Source organism: Chrysemys picta, chromosome 5 (genome assembly GCF_011386835.1).
Source record: "Chrysemys picta bellii isolate R12L10 chromosome 5, ASM1138683v2, whole genome shotgun sequence".
Taxonomy (NCBI): Eukaryota; Metazoa; Chordata; order Testudines; family Emydidae; genus Chrysemys; species Chrysemys picta.
Genome location: NC_088795.1, coordinates 109,247,963 through 109,273,084, shown reverse-complemented (window position 1 = coordinate 109,273,084; position 25,122 = coordinate 109,247,963). Strand labels below are relative to the sequence as shown.

General features: G+C 39.8%; 1 protein-coding gene across 6 annotated transcripts in view; it reads right to left on the bottom strand.

Moving 5' to 3' along the window:
- The window catches only part of PPARGC1A (PPARG coactivator 1 alpha), a 492,893-nt gene that overhangs the window by 83,163 nt on the left and 384,608 nt on the right, over nt 1-25,122 (bottom strand). Inside the window, exon 1 of one of the 6 annotated variants that reach the window (XM_065598161.1) lies at nt 16,987-17,009. The exons of 4 other annotated variants lie outside the window; for them this stretch is intronic. The gene's annotated coding sequence lies outside the window, so the exon portion shown is untranslated. Of the gene's footprint in view, nt 1-511; nt 734-16,986; nt 17,010-25,122 lie in introns of those variants that run through there. One more of the 6 variants, XM_065598164.1, reaches the window with a different exon arrangement.

Below are 25,122 nucleotides of genomic sequence, written 5' to 3'. Positions count from 1 at the left end.
AAATCGTAGCGTAGCTGGCAATTCCTGCCCAATATACATGTTCAATTTTGTTTCCCATGAAAGGGATGCAGGCACTAAATAACAACATGTTTGATTTTCATTTAGCCATTTTAATGATAGGGGATATTAACCAGTACAGATAATTTATCTTCAGATTTATTTTATACCAGAGAAAATGCCTTACCAATTTTTAAAAAAAAGTCATTTACACAAGGGAATAAATCTTCCCAAACAATAAGTGGGAAAGTCATATTTCTTTAATTTTGCTTAAGTCTAAAAATGCTCATCTGACAGTGAAATAGACAGTAAAGGTATTTTAATCAAGGGTATAAAAGGTTCTCTTCTAAATAAAAGGCACAGCTTTACTTCAAAAAATCTCATCTGATTTAGAGAGCAGTATCTTTTATACATTTTGTTCAAAATCTCTGACAAACCAGGAGAGAGACATGTAATTTTTACATCACCCTCATTTTTAGATCAGTCCCAATGCTAAAAATAGACAGAACCTAACCTTTCAAATATCTGTACTGCTGCATACCAGAAATGTAAGTTTTCTGTGCTTCTTATGGCTTTCAGTGCCTTGTGCTGTGCTTGTCTTCTCTATTACATTATCCCACGTTGCATATTGCGCCAAAGCACGACAGGAGTTGCTAGCTGCGATGTGCAGTGCATTGCAATATGTGGATTCAGGACGAGCAGCAAGATCATTTAAAGCAGTATTTCCTCTTTGTTGTACTGTTTGAGTTCACAGCATAAAGGACACTGTGGCAAAACTGAACATGAGAACATAAGATATGAAAATGAAGCTGTGCTGGCTGATCCCAGAGTTCTGCTTAGGAAAGCCCAGCTCTGTATTTTGCAAACACCAACTTCTTTAAAGTATAAAAAAGGAGAGAGGAAAGAAGAAAGGATGTATTCAAATCATTACTGTTTTATTGTTTAGTTTGCTTCAGATCCATTTCTAAATATTTAATAATGTGACTTCTCAAACAGCACATTCAACCCTGATTGACTTACTATTTGGTGAGGAATTATTACATGCCAGAGCACACAATGACTATTTCCTTACATTTTGTTTTGTATATAATAACTGTGCTTGGCTTTAGTAGAAAGGGTCAAATTTATCCCTGGTGTAATTCCAATGACTGGAGTGCCAATGGAATTGAAAAATCGATGGAATTTAAGTTGATGGAGTTACACCAGAGATAAATCTGGCCTAGCTTTTGTAGACTCTTACTTTCATTTTACATTCCTCACTGTCTCTTACACTACAAGAAGTATAGTTTCATCTTCATTACTGCTCTCTGTTTATCATGTTTTCATGCCAGACCATTACTTATTATGGGGTTAGTCAGTGAAGTAATATCTCAGGTTGTACCTGGTGCCTTTTAGTTTTTCCATGAAATTTGCTTACATGAAATCAAAATAAACTTTGTGCTGGTAGTTACCTGCATATTCCTTTGGAGGAACTAGCAAAAACAAGATCTGAAGGCCTTGCTTTTCTTTGTTTATTGTCATACTCTTCTGCACTGATTCTCTGAGTCAAAAGTTTATCAAGATTTTTAACAGATCAGAAATGAACAAAATAACTTAAATGGGTCATAAACATGCAAACAAAGAAGCAATGGACTCAAATTAGCTCTTTCAAAGAGTTTGGATGGAGAATATCTTAACTGTTGACAAAGAGGCAAGAACAGAAAACAAAGCCATAGAAATAAAAACTATTCAATAAAAAATCGATTTCATTATCACCACCTATACAACTTAATTTTCTTGGCATCCATATCCCTAATGCAGGTTTGTGATAGATTGTACAATCACTTTTTAATTAAGCCCTACTGCGCTTTGTATTAAGAACAACGCAGTAGACATTATGGCATAATATATCTACCAAAATATTTAGTGCTTATCCTTTGCATTTTGGAATTTAAAAGTTGTTCTCTTAGGAGGTGGTATCAGTATTTAACAACATGCTTGACAGCAAGTATATGAAACAAAAGCTTCATACTTAATCTAAGCATGTCAAAACTGAAACCCTTTAAAATAATTGCTTTCTGAATATATGGTACTTTCATTGCATTATTTTATTATTACCCAGCTCTCAACATCTTAAGATGCAAAACTTGTTCCATCTCTTACATACTGATGAGATACGAAGAAACATGATGTTAGAAAGTGACATTTGACCAATACACTTGAATGGCATATAAAATGGAGGTCATCATGTTACAAAAGAAACTTAACAAGAAGCTGTAGAAGACTGGAAACTTCCTGGGATGATGACATTTTTTTCTCAGTTCTCATTTGGTATATCACACTCTGCTACATGTGGTGGGGCAGATCCTGAAGGAGAATAACAGCTTTTCTTCCAGTAGAGCATTGGCACTTTTCAGAGGGCAACATTCACTTTAATTACTAAAATGTACCCGCCTTCTTCTTCCAAGGAAAAAAGACTGTTGTTGCATATATAATGTGGCTTTAGTTTTTAATGCCAGAAATGAATCAGTAAACATAGTTACATTATGGTATACTATTTCTTATGCTGTACCCATAGTAACCAAATTAATCTCAAGGCACTGTTGGCATTAATTCAATCTGAAGCTTGTACTTTGGATTTCACATAGGTGCCTTCATCCTATTCTTCTTCTCAACTAATAAAATGTTAATATATGGCAATATATTTATTTCTGGTTCAGTTCAAGTTGAGGAGTGCAGTACTTTGCAAAAACCTAATTAATATCAATCATATATTACAGCACTGAGGGGTTTAGTATACAAGAAATTTGTGCGCTAACACATGGGAATGGAATAGATCAGGGGTCTCAAATTCCCAGCCCATGGGCCACCTGCAGCCCGCAAGCCTCCCCAATGTGACCTGCAGGGCTCCAGCAGTTTTGGGGCCGTGTCTCTCCCTTGGCCCCACCTGCCGCCCTGGGCGCGCCCCCTCAGGGGCCCCAGCAGCGCAGCAGAGCTGAGCGGCATCTGCTGCTCGCTCCAGTGGCTGCCAGCCCCTCCCTGAAGCCCAGGGGCAGGACTGTGCCTCCGCGTGCTGCCCCCACCCCGAGCGCCCCTGCGGCCAATGGGACACTGCAGGGCCGGTGCCTGGGGGCAGAAGCGCATGGAGGCCCCCTGACCCACCCCACCTTGGAGCCCCAGGTAAGCGCTGCATGCCCAACCCCATCCTGGAGCCTGCACCTCCTCCCCACACTCCCCCAGCCCCCAAACTCCCTCCCAGAGCCTGCACCCGATCCCCACCCCCCTCAGCCCCCAAACTCCCTCCTAGAGTCTGCAACCCCTTCCCACCCCCCCAGCCCCCAAACTCCATCCCAGAGCCAGCACGTAGACCCCCTCCCCTACCCAAACTCCCTCCCAGAGCCCAACCTCTCACCCCTTCTGCACCCAAACTCCCTCCCAGAGTCTGTACCCTGATCCCCTACCTAAGACCTCCTCCCCCACCCAAACTCCATCCCAGAGTCTTAGGCAGGTGGGGAGTGGAGTTTTTTGGGGGGTGGGTTCTGGGCGGCATGAGTGACATTGGCCCACTGGGAGGATTTGAGGACTGGCACAGGCCCTAAGGTAAATTGAGTTTGAGACCCCTGGAATAGATGATCCAGGAGCTCCTTTCCAGCCATATCTTCTGTGCTCTAAAAAATAACAACGAGAAGCACAGGCTAGTCATCCTTCTGTCAGGGCTGAATTAGGGCAATGTGGGGCTATACGTTCATATTTTCAAGCATTTCTTGGCTAGATACATACTTTTAAAAATGAAAGTGGAGATTTTTATCTTATCATGTGATCCCAAGAGCCAAGCTCTAGGCATTGGCCCATAGCAAGGGATTTTCAAAAGTGCTTAAGTCACTTAGGAGAATAAGTCCCATTGATTTCCAAGAGCATTTTTGTTCCTAAGCGATTTAGGTGCTTTTGAAAATCCCACCTATAGGCCTCATTTCAGTCCTTTCTTCTATTAATGCACATGGCCCTTCTGCCAAAGCAATAGGACCAGATTGTGTCACGTTTACTCACATTGAGTAGTATCTGATTCAGCAAGCAGTCCCAACAAAATCACTGAGGCAACCCCATCATGAGTAAGGGTGGTAGAATGTAGCTCATAAGGATGAAATTCCTGACTCCTATACAAATGGGGATTTGGGGCAAAAATCTGTCTGGGGATTGGTCCTGCTTTGAGCAGTAGGTTGGACTAGATGACATCCTGAGGTCCCTTCCAACCCTGATATTCTATGATTCTATGAAATTCTGACAATCAGGCCATATGTAGCTGTTCAGAGTGAAAAGGTCACTCCCCAATTGTGGGATGGGCCACTTGGCTGCAGTACACTACGGCTGAATATTGTTCGGAGTTCTTCTGTGCTCGCTGTGTGAGGGTTCATGTATCCACAGGTCCACTGGCCTTTCACCCATCCCACCTCAAGTTTTCCTTCAGTCAGCACTTCTCTAGTACACAATAGGTTCAAAAGTTCTCCATGTGAAACTGATTCACTCAACTTGTTGTGTAGAGGTGCACCAGTGATTCTGTGGCACAGAGAACCTTGGCTGACCCTTTGCCAGTGTCTCCCCAAGGGCCGGATTTTGCAGTCCCTGTGCACACAAAACTCCCATTGATTACAGGTTATGTCTTTACAAGAGAACATTACAACTCTTAGGGCCAAATTTTGCAGGTAGATGTTCCCATTTGGCTCCCACTGCCTTGAGTGAGAGCTGAATGGTGAATCCAAGGGCATAATGTAGTCCTTCATTTTTACCAATTGCTACTGAATAAGGATTCCCAGAACTGCTCAAAGCCTTGCTAGTTCAAGCTTGAGTCCCTGTTACTATTTCAGACTCTTCTCTTCTTCCACAAATTAGATACTTTGTTGGCTTAAAAAAGCGAGACGGAAAATACATCCCCAAATATGCACACTTCTGATCATTCCAAAGGGAAAACAACACCAAGTAGCTTAAAACGCTTGTTAGTGAAAGTCTTTTCCATATCATGCAAATAGCAGACAAAAATATCTTCTAGGCAATTGATATACATACAAATATTGGTTATTTTAAACAGTAATTTGTTATTGAGGACATTTCACTGCATAAGATAATATTCAATTTCCTCAAGATTTGCATGGAAAAGGAGTTGGAGAGCACATGATCAGTCATTTAACTATTACGTAAATGCATCTATCATAAGATCACACGGCTTTCAAGTGAGTTCAAACACATATTTAATGCATAAAGGTATGATGAAGAAACTAGTCAACTCACAGGTCTCAAAGCCCAATCTCAATCAGATATGGGCTTGATGTAAATATGTACAGTATCATGTGCTTTCCAACAGCCTTATGTCTCCACGGAGCAGTCTGATATTAGCAAGAGAGACAGGTGGTTCCTTTTCCAACTGAAGGGAGAAAAAGGAGTTAAAGGCACTGTATAAATATAGAAGTAATTTTCCTTCACATTCTGCCTATGGTTTTTGTCCTTTAATGACACTTTATTGCATGACCAAGTCTCATAACATCCTTGCTACAAATCACTGAGTGTATGTAAACTGGCTTTATGTCCCCAGATATTTATAACCGTAATGTAGTGGAAATTGACAGTGTTTGGCAGCATTGGTTTTGGAGTGCTGACAATTTTTCCCTTTTGGTTTGCTAAGAAAGGATTCCCAAGTAGCCATGAAAACTCAGTTACCTTGCCTTAAATATATCCCTTTCATATGGTAGCTCGCTGTTACTAATAACTCCCAAAGGAATGACAAACAACAGTCAAGTCATGGTGCAATCACATGCATAGAGCAGGTCACAACTGATTTTATCCAGTTTGACTTTGAAAGCTATAATGGTATGAGATGTGCTAAACCTTGCACGCTTACAGTTGTTTGCTTTTGAACTTTGCATTATCGGAATAAGAGCATACTGCAACCTGTGTATAAAATTACCTATTTCAGCTTTTTTTTTCCCTATCTGAACATAGATACTTTTACACTGTGACAGCTACTGGCTCTTAAACCATTTTCTTTTGTTGCATTTCCTTAGAAACACAAATCTTTTTCCTTGGCAGCAGTTGCTGTAAGTGCTGTACCACATGCCCAAACTAGTTCTCACTCACAGCTTTAATTCACAGTAAGTGGCACGAAAGGAGGTCAACACTTCTCAAAAACCACTTTCAGTTCTTTGCTGCTTCAGTATCTATTCTAGAAAGCCTTCCTCCCTAATAGAAAGTTGTTTCTCATACTGAGTCCCTTGCTTTCATTACTGGCATCTTTATGAAAGGACTGCAGAATATACAACACAGTAACTGGTGATTATGCATGAAATCACATGCCTCGCCTTCTCTTTCGCAGAATCCTGAAAATATTAACGAGACAATATGCTTCCCCAATAAAAAACAAAATGCTCTTAAGGTGCCGTTCTTCTTTGAAAAGTGACTATGTACAGATGGCATCTTGGGGTTCCATGTTTATTGTTATGTCTCACTCCCAATCCAATTTTCTCACTTAACAAAATGATTATTTTCAAACTGCCAACCTGCGAACACATCCTGAGATATGAATATCAATCAGAATTCTTTCTGGCTCATATAGCATCATGAAACAGAAAGTTCCTGCAGATCATATTCTGGTCTCATTTACATCTGTGCAACTCTGCTGCCATCAGTGAGGGCAGATTTTGGTCCTGCAAATTCGGCCTTGAGATACACAGGTTCAACATTAATTGGTTTTACTGGAAGTTCTGTTCATACATCATAGAGCAGACTTTGGCCCTTAATTAACAATTCGATAGATGATGCATGAGTCAGAACTGAATTCAGCTCCTTTTCCTTTAACTTCGTTGGCTCTGCAGTACTACCACAAGTAAAAAAGTAGTAAAAGTATATTTATACCCCTAATATCAACAGAGCTAACGGAATAGATAGGGAGCAGATCTGCTGAGTAAGACGTTGCCATTTTTAGTTACATTTCAGAGCAGACTGATAGTTATTGTATGTTATTTACACAGCTTCTTCTGTAGTCTGTTTTCTTTCTGCGCTTATAACCTCTTTTGTTTAACTAATGGGATCATAATACCGGAAAAATACTTCCTAGTCTTGAATATTTTTAATTGGATTAATAAAGTAAACAGAGAAAAGATAATCCTCTCCACAACCATCACCTTTAAAAACACAAACACATAACATTGTATGCGGGGGCATTCACAGGGTGTATGGTTTCAGACAATAACTGGATGATCAGGTTCTCCATTAATCCTGAAGACATTTTGAAAACACTATCTCCGCTTGTGTGTGTACAACTCTCCATGGGCAAATACAATTTTTAACACAGTAACCTGCAGAGATGATAAAATATACACATCCAAAACCCATTTAGACAACAGGGAATTGTGCATACGTAATCTACTAGTTAGTGTGTTACAAGTCCCCATCTGTGCTCATTTTACAGAGGTCTGTTATATGAGTCTGTTTCAATCCCAACTAGAGAGGCTTGGCTCATGCTTTTTAACTTTGGAAGTCTTTGGGTCAATCCCCAATATGTCAGCCAAGATGGTGGCCATCACATGTGTAAATCCTCTCACCCATGTGCACAAGTCTACTCAAGAAACACACACAAGCAGAGATGCCTAAGTAGAGGTTAGGTTGAGGCCCCTTTGAAAATCTTGCCCCATACGTCTAATAAACTGCATACAAGTAGACTAATCTGCAAGAGACCTGGCATATGATAAAATAAATACCTTCCTAGTATAACAAAAACACTAATCAACATGTTACATATTAGACATACAAAGCACAAATTATCTGGTAAAGAGCAGCAATAGTCATATAGATAGCAAAACTCATATTGACTCATATTGAGAATAGGCTACTTCCACCTTAGCACTGAGCCCCCACTTGGTAAGGCAACTCCCATATTTTAATGTGCTGTAATATTAATACTCATATAGTTCAGTTTACTACACATATTTAACTATTTAAGTCAATTGAAGTTAAAAGAATTAACAGAATCAGGCCCTCCAGAGCTCATTTTTTGTTCATCATAATAGATTATATGTATACATAAAATTACAAACACACACGATACAAAGCTCTAGATACAAGGAAAAAACACTCAGCAACACAAAAATAAGTAAGTAAGGACCTGAGGATCCAGCCCTGGTCATTTTGAAATTCCACTCATAGAGATGAACAGGATGGGGAGAGTGAGGAGGGTGATTATTCTTTCACAGGATTCCATCGTATTATATGGATAATATATGTACAAAGAGAAACAGAATATATACACACATAGGATCTTTTCCAGCTTAAGTCAATGGGAGTCTCACTGATGCCCCCTTACTGTGGGCCAAACTCTGAGACTGTCTCACACTGAATAGTGCCTTATTCCACACTTGAAGACAAAATGCATAAGTAGGAGGAGATTTTCAAAGGCATGAAGGGGAGTTAGGCACGAAACTTCAATTGATTTTTAACTTCAAAAAGTTTCCCATACATCTGTGGTTTTCTCCAAATCTTTAATGACCCTGTGAACCTACCGAGGTCCATCAATCCCGACCATGACGTACCTGGTCTAACTTTTTTTTATTTATTAATGGAGATAATGCACCTAGTACAAAATATCTGGGTGCCAGCCAGGGAGATAGCCAGTTGATCAATTTCAACAAAAGAACTCCTGTGTAAAATGAACTAAAAGTCAGCCCTATTTCTAGAGACACCACTTCTTATTCTAAAACCGTCCAAAAACACAGTTTAAGGGCTGAGGCCTGCTCACGCTGAAATTAATGGGAGCAGGATCAGGCCCTCTCCACTGCCCCAGCACCATTTATGGAAGAATAACATGCCAGGGTATGATCATTCAAGAAGTGTTGATTCAGTATAGAATGAGAAAAGGTTGCTTGGTACATAAGGTAGGAGGCAAGTACAGTCGATACAGTGGGTGCACCGAGAGATGCATATTATCAATCTAAATAAATATGACAGAATATGCCAGAATCTTTACAAGTATTTAATTCTTGATATCACTGTTTAAAACATGTACATTAGTTCATCTATTGAAACAAAACCTGTTAATATATCTCAAGCCATAGGGGGGAAAATATTTGCAAATGCACAGAAGTCTAGTAAATCAGAACTGCTGCTCTATTTTACAATAAATTTTTTTCAATTAATTAATTTCATGACTCAGAGCAAATGTGCATGGTTGGAAACAGAGGACCCTGCTGATACCAATCTTACAGAACAGAATAGTTTGTTCATTGAGATATATAGCAGATGTACTCCTTGGCGCAATTCCAGGTGTGGACTAGGTGGTTTAGTGGATAAAACATAGGCCTATAACCTCTTTAAGTCTGCTATTAACTCCTCAGTGAATTTTTTTGGGAATCTCAATATATGGTATAATGAAAAAGCAGTTTAAAATCCAAATTCACAGAACTAGCATGTTTCTAATTAGAACAATTCGGTATGACTGGTATTAGCATAGGGTGGGAAAATATCGTGTAGGGCCAAGCAGACAGAGTGAAATATTTCTCACCCTTAAAGAGGGGAATTTTCCAAGTAGGAGCTGAATTTGTGAAAGAGGCAGATTATACTGCATTTACCTATAGCACACAAATCCTATAAATATATGGAGCATCTCTGTTTTTACTACATCTTGTAATAAAAACAGATATTCTCACATATAAAAAATGAGGTTTGACTGATAGACTACTAATCTGTCAGGATCCACTTGATTAAGAGTTCTTGTTGACAACAAGTTCCACCATTTCATGTGCTGATAAAACTGTTTTTCAGACTGTTTGCACCCTAAGAAAGAAAAAAGGTTATGTTGTAGCTACTGACTCAGCACAGTAAAAGCAGCAGCAGACAAAATGAGATACCCTGGTATAGCGAAACTAGCAGTAGCCTACATGTTAAATTAAACAATGGAGTAAAGTATGGAAGACAACAGAAACCCATAATTATTTTTGAATCCTCACTTATCATGCTGGATATTGTTTGACTGTCAGTGCCCACACCTGACTAAATACAAATGAAATTAATTTTACAGCTGCAATCGTTACACATTTTAAACACGATTTGCTTAAAGAAATCCCATCACAATTTGTCAAAAATGAGCATAAAAATAATGCCTACAATTTTCAAAGAAATATCATAAATATAATGATGCAAAACTAAAAACATTACAAAGAAAGGAGGACTGGATAGCAAAACAGAGAAAGCAGAATTAGAATGCACAAGTCTAAGTTGCATGCCCTTCAAAGCAGCACTCGTTTGGTCCTACATATGTACAGAACCTTACACAGTGTTGAGAGGAAGGCAGGTCACTTTTGACAAATAATAATAGTAATACACATTTTTCTCTGTTATCCAGCTATTAAAATCAGTGTGCAAACTGGGTGTGGATAGAAATGCAGTGTTCATGGGTTAAACTAGTGCCTTTCAACACTAAAAATAGTTTAGAACTACAAATATTCCCCCCCTTCCACCCCACTCCTACTAAGTTTTCCCCCAAACCCAGATCAATAATTTTTTAAAATTTTCATTGGGTGTCTTCTATCCAATCCTCATCCTATATTATTTATTTTATATTCCTTAGAGTCACTGTGAGAACCTGGAGAGGGAGAGAGATCCTGCTCCTATATAATGGGAATTTCTTTGTGAGATCATTTCTGTTATGACCAGACTTCTGTTTGTTATGTCCACCAAAATTTGGACAGACACAAGAATGGATTTAACTAGTTATCAGAGTTCCTCACCCAGTGGCTGGCCATGTACCGAGTTTCATTATTGTGGTGTACATACCGTAGTTATGTGACTGAAAGATGCTGCTATTCTTTATTCTGTGTACTACACCTTTAAGTATAGAGGACTCCTTCTGCTTGCTGCAGGAAGAACTGGGTCAGACAACTATCATGTTCAGCTCACCTGACTCAAGCTGGTGATGTAGATGAGAGCTCCCCTTCAGACCAGTTGGAGCGGTGCTAAACTAGACTCAGTCAAAGGTCAGTTTTTTGCATAGCACACTTACTGAATCCACATTGAGGGCATTTCATAAAACAGGTCAGTGAAGACTGGATGTGGATAGAGAAAACTCACTTTCCTCAGAGCTAGTCACTAAAACTGCATATTGCTTTGTGATGTTTCCCATCTCCCGAATTACCACAATTACAGCTAGGGTGATGAGACAGCAAGTGTGAAAAATCGGGACAGGGGGTGGGGGTAATAGGAGCCTATATAAGAAAAAGCCCCCAAAATTGGGACTGTGCCTATAAAATTGGGACATCTGGTCACCCTAATTACAGCAGCATTGCCTTGGTGTAACTTCACAGCTCTTCTCCCAGCATTTGCCCCATTTGTGTGAATGCGGATCCTACTTTTGATCCTTTGGTCTGTACATTAACAATTCAACTTTGAAAGACTTTGACCCTTTGAAAAACTGCAAACAGCAGACCTGTTGTCTGTAGATAACCGTGTGGTACAGTGTATAGAGTTTGGAAAAAAGGGAGCAAAATCATTCAGCATGACAAGCTATATTTACATATAAGTTGTGGGGCAGTGGGGGGGAGGAGGAGGAAGCTTCTTTGTTTTGGTCTTCAGTATTAAAGTTTGGGGTTAGTACAGAATATTAATCCCTTCCCAAATGCTGTATAAAACACAGCATAGTCCTGCTTCTGGGGCATTTCTAAACCCTTAATGACACACTGTACACTGTATTGTTTGACATTTTACTGACAACAATGGCCTTTGGCATGGGAGTGTGGGAAGAGAGGGGTTAACAAGATAAACTCCATTTGTGTGGGTTTTTCATGGAATTTACTTGTAAATAAGAGTGCAGAATGCACTGGAAACAGAAGCACAAGATTTTCTGTTTCTTAAAGCCTATTTGTTTGGGGCATAAATGGTTACGCTGGTGCTGGACTATGAGGGATGCTCAATCCTAAAAGGAGAAAAGAATTCTCTAAAAGAAGGAACATGTCCCTACTTTGACAGGCAGTATAACCATTGAGAACTAGAAATAAAACGTATTAACACTATTACAATACAAGGCCTGCCACCACATACACTTGCCACTGGTGTGGAATTCTAACTTATGCTTTGCATGAATAAAAAGATTACTTTCCATCTTATCACACAGCTAAGATAATAGCACTAAGAAGACAACACACTTCCTTACAGAAACAGACTTCTCTTCACATATACCAACCCCTTTGTGTACTAAGCGATGCTTGGCAGTTTCAGTTCCAACAACACAAAACAAAACCCACCAAGTTTTACCAGATTTGCCTCCCCCCAACCAAATGAAGCCACCAAATTCCACACAGTTTCCAGCCCAAACGGTCAAACCATAAACTACACTACTATACCCAATGCAGTTTTGTTAGAAACTCAGCCTAGGTTTGCAAAAGTGTTCTGAATACAGGAAGATGAATAGCACAGCAAGCAGGAATCAGCCGTGTTTAATGTAGCTGCTCATTTGCAATGATTTTTCCTCCCTCAGAAGTACAAGAAAATGCTTTAATGAAAAGAGTGCTCAAGATAGTTTCCATGTATGAGTGAGAATGGTACCAAACAGTTAGGCTGGACTGAACAGCCAAGTCCATAATACACACAGGACCTGCTTATTTAAATTAACTCTATCTACATACTAATAATAGCCACTTGAAATTGACCAGATACAAATGCATTTATTCCCAAGAGCTGGATTATTTGCTGACACCTTAGATGACCTCTGCAACAACAGGGCAAGAGCCAAAGAAGCTGCTAAAAACTGCAGTAGAAGCTTTGCAAGTTAACTTCTGTGTTTTACAGTTCTCAGCTCTGCCTAAGAGCTTTTGCTTTCATATTATCTGGTTTGCGTTGGCCCGTCCCCTATTCTGAAGTACTACATATTAGCGCCCTTTAATACAGCCTTTTAAAATCACATGACAATTTACCAGCCAGCGTACAAAAAAACAAACCAAACACCAAAAGATCTACTCATCTTTACCAGGATGATGATAAAAACTAATGATAATGTACTCGTCGATCAAACAATTACTCAACCCCAACAAATGAATTTTGTAAGGGGTGCCTTACTGCCATTTTAAAGAAGAAACAATCAAAATTAGCAAACTGTAGTGGCCACCTAGCCCTAGTTGGCAACTGAACTGTTGACAATAAACAGACATGTTCTATTCCTAGCCACTTAGTAACAGGAGGCCTGAATCTGTAACGTGCTGAGCACTTCCTACTCTGTGTTGAATGCCCTTAATTACTATTGAAGGTGAGGGTTGCACCTTGCTGGACGTCTTTGGTACCTTGCAGAATCAGGTCCAAATTTTGCAAGAAAACACAAAACACTTTTAGAACTGAAATACAAATATGTTTATAAGCCTGTGCAAAACCTTCCTCTATGAAGGCAAGTGCTCTACACAGCAAAAGAAGGCTGTGGTTACTTTCTTACAATGGTTGTCTGTGACCTCAACCCTTAGTTATATAAGAGTAGGAAGCATATACAATTCATTCTTAATGCTAGCTCAGTCCTGGCCTCTCCTGGGCACTAGCTGAAAATAATACTAAATCATGCTGAATCATTTACAGCAGTTTTATAATCTGGATTATCATTCACAGGGGATTGACCTGACACCATCAAACTCATTTCATGCAGTAACACAGATTGGACTCCAACCAGATTCTAAAGAAGGCCACCCATATTGGCAACAGTATTGGATCACACATTCATGATGAAAGGATCACATATTGAATAAAATGGCTTAAAATCTTTCCTTGCATTTAAACCTTGAATAATTGATCCTTGCATGCCTTGCATTTCCAGGCATGATCCCTGTGTTTTTGTCTGCATAGGCAGTGCTTTAAACTGTAAACCACCGAACCTTATTTGCCGTTTTTATTTCAAACAGCTTCCCCACTCTATTTTCAGAAGGACATTAGGGCCATTATGAGAAAATATTTTGTTAATTAATGCTTCCAGCAGTCGTACAGATTTTTAATGCCTATGCTAAAATAATGGCCCTTTATTCTGCTTTTTTCCCCCTCAGACACAGTTTCTAGTCACAAGACAGTGGAACAATCTACCTCCTCCTGGATACACAAGTTTCTGTGCTACAGCACAATGCAAAAATGTAAGCTTCTCAGTCATGCAGGACTTGGTCATATGGCTGCCCACTGAATTCCTTCTCTTTCCACCATCATAAAAGGGAGTACAGGCCGCTGTTGCCATTTATATTCTACTGATTACATAAGCTATTTTCATTTCAGGGCCCTGCTGCTGCATTCCATATTATATATCCAACAGATTGAACTTTTTACTGGATTCTGTTAAAAATGGATGTTTGGATCTCATACTACAAATTCATCAGGTAGGGAGCTTTACTATGGTCATTTTAAGTAAGTTCTATACACATCCTTTTAAAACAGTTTGAACTGGTTGAATGATAAAACTGTGCATAAAGCAATAACACCTGTGCACTAAGAGACTTTTTAAAGCATTGTTGTTAAATGTGAACTCAGAAAATTAAACTCCGACCTCAAAGATTCTTAATTTTAATTGGCTTTTCTGAGTGTTCTCATATCACTAATGATCTCTTACAGACACATTTGAGTCTGGAGAAAACAAAGATTTCAACTGTAGGACAGTTTCAGTTTTACTAATGAACTGTTGTTATCAATCATCTTTGTTTTCAGTGAACTCCTGCACTAAATAAAAAAATGAATATAAGAATAAATCTGTTAAAAGAATAAATTTACTGCACATCAATCCCTGCAGGCCATGTGCTCATAAGTCAACAGTTTAAAAGGAAAACATCTGATCAAGGTAATACACCTGTTAAAAGAACATAAAATTCCAAACCCAATGGAAAAATATAAAGATTATAAAACCTCTTAAAGGAGCCATCAAAGTAAACTATTAAATGGATACATCTGCTTCACACCAGAATACATTCCATAAGTGCCTCGCCCAATAAAATAGCATTAGGATAAACATTTCGTAAAGGAAAAAGCTTGTAAATGGATTTTTGTGGAAATGAGGAATGTGTGAATCAATTCTGGTAAAATAAATTAATAATTCTTTTACCTTCTATAGCATGTTCTAGCCAAGGATCTCAAAGCACTTTAAAAATATTAATGACTTAAACTCGTAAAGCACCTGTGAAATAGCAATTTATTATTCCAGTCTTACAGATGGAGAAACCGAGGCATGAAGAAACATGGTGACTTGGCCAAATTCCCACAGTGAGTCAGAAGAACCAAGCTGAACCGCTGCCCAAAGTGCAAAATGAATCCTTTTTATTTTTAATTCAGTTAACTTTCCATTTGTCTCAGTTTTTCTTGGCTTTGCACTTCATAGTTTTTCAACATAGCCATTCTGGTGGTATTGCCACATCTCCCACAAACAGGAAGTGATACAAATTTCACAAGGGAGCTTCTTTTTGTGGCATTCCTAGTATGAAGGGCTTTTACAAAATGGTTCAGAGAAGTATTTGAATTTTGGACACTTATCCAAACCCAACGTCTAAGCCTTTGGAGACTCACCCATCATTAGTCCACACAAAGCACTGGGCCATGTCCGGCAGTCCTTACTGCTTCAGATCACCTTGCCTGGAGAGAGGCCAAAAGTGACTGGCACATGCAGAATGGAGGGGAGGGTTTTTGTTTACGGCATCATTCCTGCCCCAGGCCTGCAGAAGCTCCTGCTGTGGGTCGAGGCTTTGCAGATTCAAAGGGAAGGGGAAAATGTGGTGGAGCAGGAGGGGACAGTCACTCTTCATGGCATCATCTCCCTTTATGGCCTGATCCTGTTCCCATTGAAGTCAGTGATGACACTTCCAGTGACTTCGATGGAACCAGGATAAAGGTCTTAATGCGCACGATAATGCTGATTCACACCCCAGTGTTTGGTCAACTTTATAAAAGAAGAATGACCCCATGCATAAACTTTCCCTAGCCACCCACTTTCCCTTACTGGGTCCAGCCCCGCACCCCAATATGCAGCATCCAGAACCTCAGATTCCAACTCAGCCTTTCTGCTCCATGCAGGCCAGATAGCACACTCAGGCCCAGGGTTAAGAATGCCTCACACTGCTTCTGTAGCAGCCCTCAAACCTCACAGCACATAGAAGATCAAAGGTATCCACAGTTCAGTGACCTATTTCTGGCACACACATACACCCTACCCCCTTTTAGGGGGAAAAAAATAGGCCCTAATCCCACAAACACAACAGCGCATAAGTAACTTTACTCCCATAAACAATGCCAATAGGGTTACTCACGTGAGTAATGTTAATCACCTGTTTCCAGGATCAGGGCCTAAATAATTTACACTTTAAAAGTTATCTGATGGGAGAGGTAAATAATGGGACAAATCTCAGATAACAGGACTATCTGCAGGAACCAGCAAGCAGGATTTGACTCATTATGTTGATTTATGATTAATATCTCCATTGATTTGAAGCACTAACTTTGCTGGATATCATCATGTGCTACATTTAACACATTTGTCAAAACAATTTAACAGTCAGACTTCTGTTACTACTGCACTTTATGTAACACTGCATCCTGACATTGTTTTTTAAATACCCTGTGCAGTTGTCAGACTGTTTAAAGGCTACAATATGTGTGTTCGCCTCACACTCCCCAGTCAATGTGCAAATTATTACCTCTCGGAAATCCTCACCTTCTCGCTGCTGACATTTATGTATAACACTGAAAGTCTATTTTGCCAGCTAGAACTTCAGTGCATTTCTCAATAACTTTAAAGATCAGCCATGACAAAACAAAAAGGCATCTGAATTCTATTGGCACATGCTGTTCAAAGAAATTCTGAAATATCTGCACCTGCCACAACTGATATTATTTAAAAAGAAAAAAGAAGAAAGCAAGCTTCACAATTCTGTTCCACAAATCTGCACTCCAATCTGCAAGCCACAGGATATCAAATGGTCAAATGATCAAAAAAAATGTTCTTCTCTACAACATGGAAATAAACATAATCATAGTTACCAAATGTTCTCCAACTAAGCTCCCCTCCATAGGGATAATTTACAAGTAAAGCTATTCCGGAAAGAATGGGTTAATATTAGCTGCATGGTATACTCAGTGATGCCTTAAATAATCATCACATGGCTTCTGTAATCTGTTCCATGCTGTCAGCACTAGGTTAGTCATAATAATATCAGATAAGAGCTGTTCAAAGTGACATACTAACCAACATGAGAGCCACATGACTTTCTGGCTATACTGCTGCCCTTCATTTGAACTTTGGCTTAGATAGTCATAGCTGATCTGAGAGCAGTGCAACATGTGCTGTTGGAAGGGGGTGCCTTCTTACATCTGCACTGGCAGAATTCCATTACCCACTGCTGAAGAGGGAGTCTAGTGTGCCCCTGGCAATGAAACACTGCAGCCCCCTCCCCACCCTCAGTTTCTTCTCCCACAATGCCAGGGAAAGGGGAGAAGGACCATGGGAGGGGAAACAGAGTGGGTGTACAACCAAAAGAAATAGGGGGTCAAAGTGGGAAGATCGTGGGATAGAGAAGGGAGCTAATGGAGAGGATGGACAGGAATAAGGGAGCAAAGGATGCACTGGATAACAGATAGTGCTGTGGCCAAAAGTGGGTGCGGGATAAGGGATTGAAATGACAGTATAAATGGAAGCAAGGGGGAGGGATAAAATTAAACCAGGTGGAAAGTAAGGGGTAGAGAGAACAGAATTGGAGTAGCAGTGGAGAGACACCATAAAATAGGGAAGGGAAAAGGTAGAATCAGGGCTTGTATCAACAAATCTGGGAGCCCCTGCAAAGCCATTCAGCTGAGTGCCCAAATTCAAGGCCCAGTTAGAGTGCAATCTTCTCCTTATACCTACCTAATACTCATATGCCAGGCCAGCTGAGGGTGTTAATTTCCAAGGCAGGGAGTGGACAAAAATGAGATATATATTATGGTCCCACCGTCTCCTGGTATTCCCCTATCTGTCTGTCTCCATCAGTCATCTCTTGTCTCAGATTGTAAGCTCATTGGGACAGGCACTGTCTTTTGTTCTTGCTTGCGCAGCACCTAGCACAACAAAATCCTGCTCTCTGAACAGGGCTTCCCAGTGCTACAGTAATACAGATAATAAATAATAATATCCAGAATGGGCATGTGAGTCTGTAGAATGAAAATATCCTGTTAAACAAGAGGAGAAGGGGGAATCTGTGCCAGGGCCATTATAAATGTGAAGACTTCGTGATTCACCAGGGAGCACAAGATATCCCCAAAGAACTCCGACAGCATTAATAATCTCATTTTCTATACCCTGTGGCTCTGGACTAGGAGCAATAAACATCAAGCATTTCAACCTGCCCTTAAGTCCCTGGTTTGATCCCCATGACCCATCCAGAGGTACTGTTTGATTTTTTTTTCCATAATGTTATTATTTAACAGGGTCAAAAAGTGTGCTACGTATATCAGAGCTCAGATAAGGTCTTCTCACGGTCCACAGAGAGTTTACCCTCTCTCCAAAATAAATGTTTCTGGGAGAGACACCTATTAGCGAAGGCTGAACATAAGATCCTAGAGCATTCAAATGCAAACTGTTCTTGGACCGTCCATTTCCTTCTCCTTGGAGATAATTTCTTAAGTGAGAGGATGCTGGGGAACTGGAGGGGGAGGGGGGTAAAGTAGGGCCTTTCCTCAATACACCCCCTATTTTCTTGATCACTGACTGCTTTACCAACAAGTTGGCACCCCCTAGTGAGATTTTTACATGTCTCCCGAAAGTTGTAAGACTAGCTCTAGCAGGATACAAATTCACACTAATGCTGAAGACTCTCAACTGTGATAATTTAGCAGATCATTAATCCCACTCTCTAAAGAAGGCTGTAAAGCAGAACTAAATATGCAAATCCTCTTGTGCTTTAAACTTGCATCTGTCTGTCCATCCATCCAACCATCTACCTATTGTAGTGGAATTCTCATAAGATTCTGCTACATTCTAATCCATTAATGTAGCTCAACTGGAGCATACAAGATTAAATAAAAATAAAGAAAAAAAAAGACATAAAAACAACATTAGGGCTCAGGCTATCAGAGGCCCTCCAAACAGCAGGTAATCTTACATACTTTATGATCTCCAATACATCTGCAGAAAGGGAGTGAGGTGGCACTCGGGGTTAGTAAATTGGCCTTTTATCAGAGAAAACTGACATTCAAACCCTGATTATTCTAAATCACAAGTGCAAATGATGTTGGTGGCCTCTTTCTAGCGTACTTCACCAAATTGCCATATGAACTGCCATGACCTGCAATGCCTATTCAAGAGAGTCAAGGCTGTGATACAGGTCAGGACTGAGATACATTGTCAGGGTTGTGAGGTAAATTTGCATAACACCTATATGCATAATGGCTGGGTTTAGGAAAGAGCTATTAACCCTTCACTTTCACGAGACCTGGAATCTATCCCCAAAATTTAACTAAAAATGAGATTTACTCTCCGCAGCCCTTCTGATATAGGATCACTCTTGCCAGAAGCAACGGAAGCTCTCTAAAAGTGGGCGGGCCACAGGTGCCCGAACCGTGGTCCCGCCCCCCACACCACCCCTTCTCCCCCGAGCTCCCACCCTCACGCTGCCTCTTCCCCCCAAAACTCCTCTGCTCACTCCTCTCCACTCCCTTCCATCCATCCCTCGCCCTTACGGCCGGTAAAAAGTGGGAGGACATAGCTCTCCCACTTTTATAAGTGATGGGGCCATGGTTCACCCCTCCCCCGCCCCCTCTCGTTCCGGCACCCCTGACTCCTGCCTTAACTTAAATTGTCTTGTTTTTCTGGACTTAAATCAGAATCTGAATGTTAAATTATCATTTAAAATATAATTATCTTTGCTTTTTAAAAAAATGCAGTATAAACTTCTATGGGCCACATTCATAGCAACCACTTCAGTGATTTTTAAGATGCAGTACAAAGGATATAGTTCTTACATTGTGTTGTAACACTCTGGAGGCTATCTTGGTACACAATACTATGCAATATTTTGTTTTACAATGTCCATTGGAAGCAATGTTACAAACATTCCAGTCACTTCCATAGGACTCTGTGTGTATGTGTGTGCGCGCGCGTTTGCATGCATTTGTGAACTTGTGAGCATGTGAGTGTCCAAGCAGCTCAGAGACTACTACAGCCTTGAAGTTGAACTATAAGGCATGGAACAGCTCCATTACTGCTCTGTAATCTGGTGAGGGAAGCTTCCTCCCACATCTATTCCTGCAAAGATCCTTAGTACCCAGATCAGCTTCTTGAGCTAGGAAAAGGATTTGGAAACTAGTACCACATTTGCCTACAGACACAGAACAATGATTTTATCACAACCACATATCACATACAAGACAAGACAAGACAAGCAACTGCTTTATACTGGCATGTAATGTTAAGTCACACACAAAAACAAAATGTGATGGCCTATTATTTTTACTTCTGAAATCAGTGACAGCAACCCATGAATTTCAATGGAACTTTGCATATCAAAATACCCAGAATAAAATGCAGTGAACATAATGCACAGGGGAACTTTTGCTAGTTTGTTTGTCTGTATGTGTATCTAAAGGGGCCACACACACACACGCATATATACATATATGTATGTAAGAGGAGAGATAGAGAGAATTTTTTTTCGAAGTACCTTGAACCTCAAACTGAGTCCCATTCAGAACACTCTCCCTGACAACAGGAAGGAAAGAAAGAAAAGTAAAAAGAATCTGAGACCCATAGAAATGCATATTTTTTTTGCCCGATTGAGCAATAATCATAGAAAAATAAAAATGTAGGGCTGGAAGGAACCTCGAGAGGTCATCTAGTCCACCCTTCCCACCATGCCCTGAGACTGGACCAAGTATACTTAGACCATCCCGGATTGGTATTTCTCTACCTGTTCTTTAAACCTCCAATGATGTGGATTCCACAACCTCCCTTAGCAACTATTCCAGTACTTAAGTATCCCTATAGTTCGGAAGATTTTCCTCATATTTAACCTAAATCTCCTTTGCTGCAGATTAAGTCCATTACTTCTTATTTTACCTTCAGTGAACGTGGAAGACAATTGATCACTGTCCTCTTTATAACAAACACTCCCTAACATATTTGAAGACATTTATCAGTTCCCGCCTCGGTCTTCTTTTCTCAAGAGTAAACATGCCAAAAATGTTTTAACCTTTCCTCATTGGTCAGGTTTTCTAAACCTTGAAACATTGTTGTTGCTCTGGACTCTCTCTGGTTTGCACACATCTTTCTTAATATGTGGCAATCAAAAATGGATACAGTACTCCAGCTGAGGCCTCACCAGTGCCAAGCAGAGCAGGACAATTACCACCTCTGTCTTACATAAGACACTCCTGTTAATACACCTCAGAATGATATTAGCCTTTTTCACAACTGTATCATATTCTTGGCTTATGTTCAATTGGTGATTCACTACAAACTCCCGATCTTTCTCTGCAGTACTACCACCTAGTCAGTTGTACTGTCAATAGAAATTAAACCTGATCTACAAATATTCAGATCTACCAATTTGTATGCCGTGGTTTAACCCAATATGAAATGGCTGAGCTATTAAACACTAGATGCCAAAATGAATAGTCCACACTAAATACTAATTGTAGATAAAATGTCTCTTAAAATAATAGACTGTTAAAGATGGAGCTTGGCAAAAAGAACAAACATCTCAAAACATTAAAAATCTATTCTCTTTAGTGCTTTAGAACTAAAATAGCCTAACCAGTTTATGTTGCTCCATAAAAGAACATCTGGAATGACCAGTTGTATATACACATTTGAGCCCACTGGGCCACATGATAATATCCTTAGAACTGAGGTTGCATCGTGGAAATATACCAGATCTTTAACCTCCCTTACCCAAAAACAGGGCCAAATTAGGGCAATCAAGAGTCCTAGACATATCCCACCTGGATCTTCACCCTTGCTCTGAGGCCCTTGCCTGTGGCCCTGCCCCTCCATAGGATGGCACCAGATTCAGAGTTCAGATGAGTAAGGGTGGCTAACGGCTCTTGGAACTATTGTTTCAGGCTATCTGCAGGCAGGCACCAGTTACACTTGGGTCATGTTTTCAAACATTTCTCTGCATGCATGAGGCCTAGAAATGTAATTTAAAAGAAAGATGAAATTCTGACTTCATGTGACTCCAGCAGCTGATGTCTCTGCCTTTCTTTGGCCCAGCCAGAAAGTGCTTACAAACTTTTCAAGAACAGAGAAAATGTTATTTCATGCATATGTAGATTCCCAGCCAGCAATATAATATATTCAGGCGAGCCTGTGAGTCCTTGAAGAACCCTAAGGAGGCTCCAATCCCATCCAATTGCAGGAATAGGGCCTTATTTTGAAACCCATAAGGTAACCTGTTATTCTGCTAAGTACCCAACTGCATAGCAAAAGGCACCAGTAAAACCAGTTTTGAGTATCAAAAATCATTAACAGGGCATATGGTCTTAGAAAAGTCATTTATTTCCATACAGCATGTCAGCTTTACATCTACAGAACTTTACAAAGGCCACATCTGTGGATGTGTGGTGTATATTGTCCATAGTATATGCAAGAGAATTAGAACTGCCTGACTGGATAGCATTATAATTGCAAGGAACAACAGCTATTTTTGTACTACTACGGCTCAGAATGATTTGAGTTATATTTGATTTAAAAATAAAATAATCAGATTTATACAATGCTACCATTTCTTTCACTGAATGTCTAGCTCTTGCTTAGTGAATGAATAGGTTTGGGATCACATGCATACCAAAATTCAGGCTCACAACAATGAGCTGCTCAAGAACACAATACAATCTATTCAAAAAACATCTTCTCATTGCCAAAGACAATGGATTTTTCAAAGAGAATAGCAAAAATAGCCAAGCACAGTCCTACTCTGTCTAGTCTCTGAAGAATTATCCCATAATTCTGATTCTCACCATTTCTGATCCATAAGAATTCTTTTGAGGGGGCATTTTACTGATTACTGTAATATACTGCAGTATTCGCGCATGCAGCATGATTGAAAGTAAAGTAGAGTAGCTAGTGCTTGTGCTAATAGAAAACCAGCATAAAATGTGCCCCTGTGGAGGAAGGATTAGCATTAATTGCCTGTTGTCAAATTCATCAAAGTTATTCCCAATTTATTAGAAGTTTTGTGCAATGCAGTACCACCAGAATGAATCTGTGGGTACTGCAATACACCATGCTTTAGTCTGCCTTTGGCAAATTAATGCAGATATTTTGCCTTATGATAATTCCTAATTAACAAGAGGTTTAGGAAAAAGTCCCACTCCTTTGGAAATCCAGTGCTACTGTTAGTCATTTGAAATTCAGCTCTAAACTTTTTTTTTAAAACGTGCAGCTCTTTTCACTGCCTCCCATTTAGTGCAACACTTAATATTAGTAAATTGGTCCCTTTGGGAATCTAAATTAAGGCACATATAATAGTACACGTAGAAAACCATAATTCTGTCATAATCCCCTCTCATTTTGGGTTTGTTTGGTTTTTTTGGGGGGGAGGGGAGTGTTAACTGAAAAAGGAGGTTTCCTTAGAAAAGATTTATGGTATGATTACAGTATTTACATAAACAATTTATGTTTGGAGTGCAAGTTCATTCATGCACAGATAACCTTTTCATATATGAAGTCCTTCAATGTGAGGATATACAGTTAAATAAACTTGTGCAATACAGATTAGCTTCAGGTAACCTGTACAATTTTCTGCATAAGAGATCAGCAGGTCAGCCTGAAAACTGCTTAGGAATGATTTAAAATATAGGAAAAATAATACAACACTGTGCATCAAAGCCTAGGGCTATATTTTTAAATGGTACTTAGGGTGGGTGACTCATGTGTACAGTGTACAATATTCTTATTTCTTGAAGGCTTTCTAAACAGTGGAGGGGAGAGGCAATTAACTCTTCCTGAGTCTGTAACTTCAGTAAATGAAAAAAATTACCAGACTAACCCCACAGTCAGCAAAAACTTCCTCTATAGCTCACTTCAGTAAACAAAAAACAAAGAAACAAGGGGGAAAACCAAAAAAAAGAGGCTCAACCTGATTTCCTGGTTTGCATTTCCAGTTCCACTGACGCATTTATCAAGAAGCTCACTCTCATGCAATCTGCAGAGGTGTCTGACTGCAGGAGACTCAGAACTGGCAGATCTGTGTCTATATGGGGCCTGATGGTACTACCCTTCCTGACATCGTATAATATCTCACTCCATATGTAGCCTCTCTGTCATCAATGGACCTACATGCAGAGCAAAGTGATATTGAACCAGAATAATGTGGCAGAATGGGGTCCATTGTGACTAGAATTTTAGAGAGAGAGAGAGAGAGAAGAGGATGAGGGGGGGTATTGTCTTTCTTTAAAAGATAATACATTAGTGATTATATTTTTTGTTAGATCCCAGTTTGTCTAGTAGTGGAATTTATGGACTTTTAAAAATAGATTTTGCCAAACAATTGTGTGGGCAAGTGCTGACTTGCAGTCTGCAAGATACCTTTCCATCAGCCCCAGGAAGATTAAAGCAGGCTCTGTTTTCATGAGGAGGGAGCTAAGGATGCAGGCACAAAGGTGAAATTCACTTTTTGTCCCCAACAAGATGAGCCCCTTGCCAGCCAATGCAGTGTTCACTGCAACAAATGCCAAAATAATGTGTTGCTTTCTATAGTCCCTTCATGTTGAAGAATTGCCTTGTACTTCTACGCATACAGAGCAGGAGTATTTCCCAGCTCCTGGATCTCAAATTCTTTCCTAATTTTGTGTGCCAAAAACCTGACAGAAAAATAACATTAGTGTACAAAGGTGGAAAAATCTCACTGCATCATACAAACACGGGGAAGGAAATATAGCTGAAAATAAAATGTCCTCCAAAAGTTCAGGGCATTATTTACATCTTGATCTTTTAAAGCCAGATTCTAATCTCAGCATCATAGCTCAAATCACTGTATATCATGAGTGAACAAGCAGACAGAGAAGTGAGTCACAGACTGAAATCTCCCCCTTTTTGTGGAGAAGGAGAAAGATTAGCTCTTTCAATTAATCAAACTAAGTGAACCTTGCTCTAAGTAGTATCTTAAGGACTCAATTCTCATCTCATTTACACCAGTGTAAATC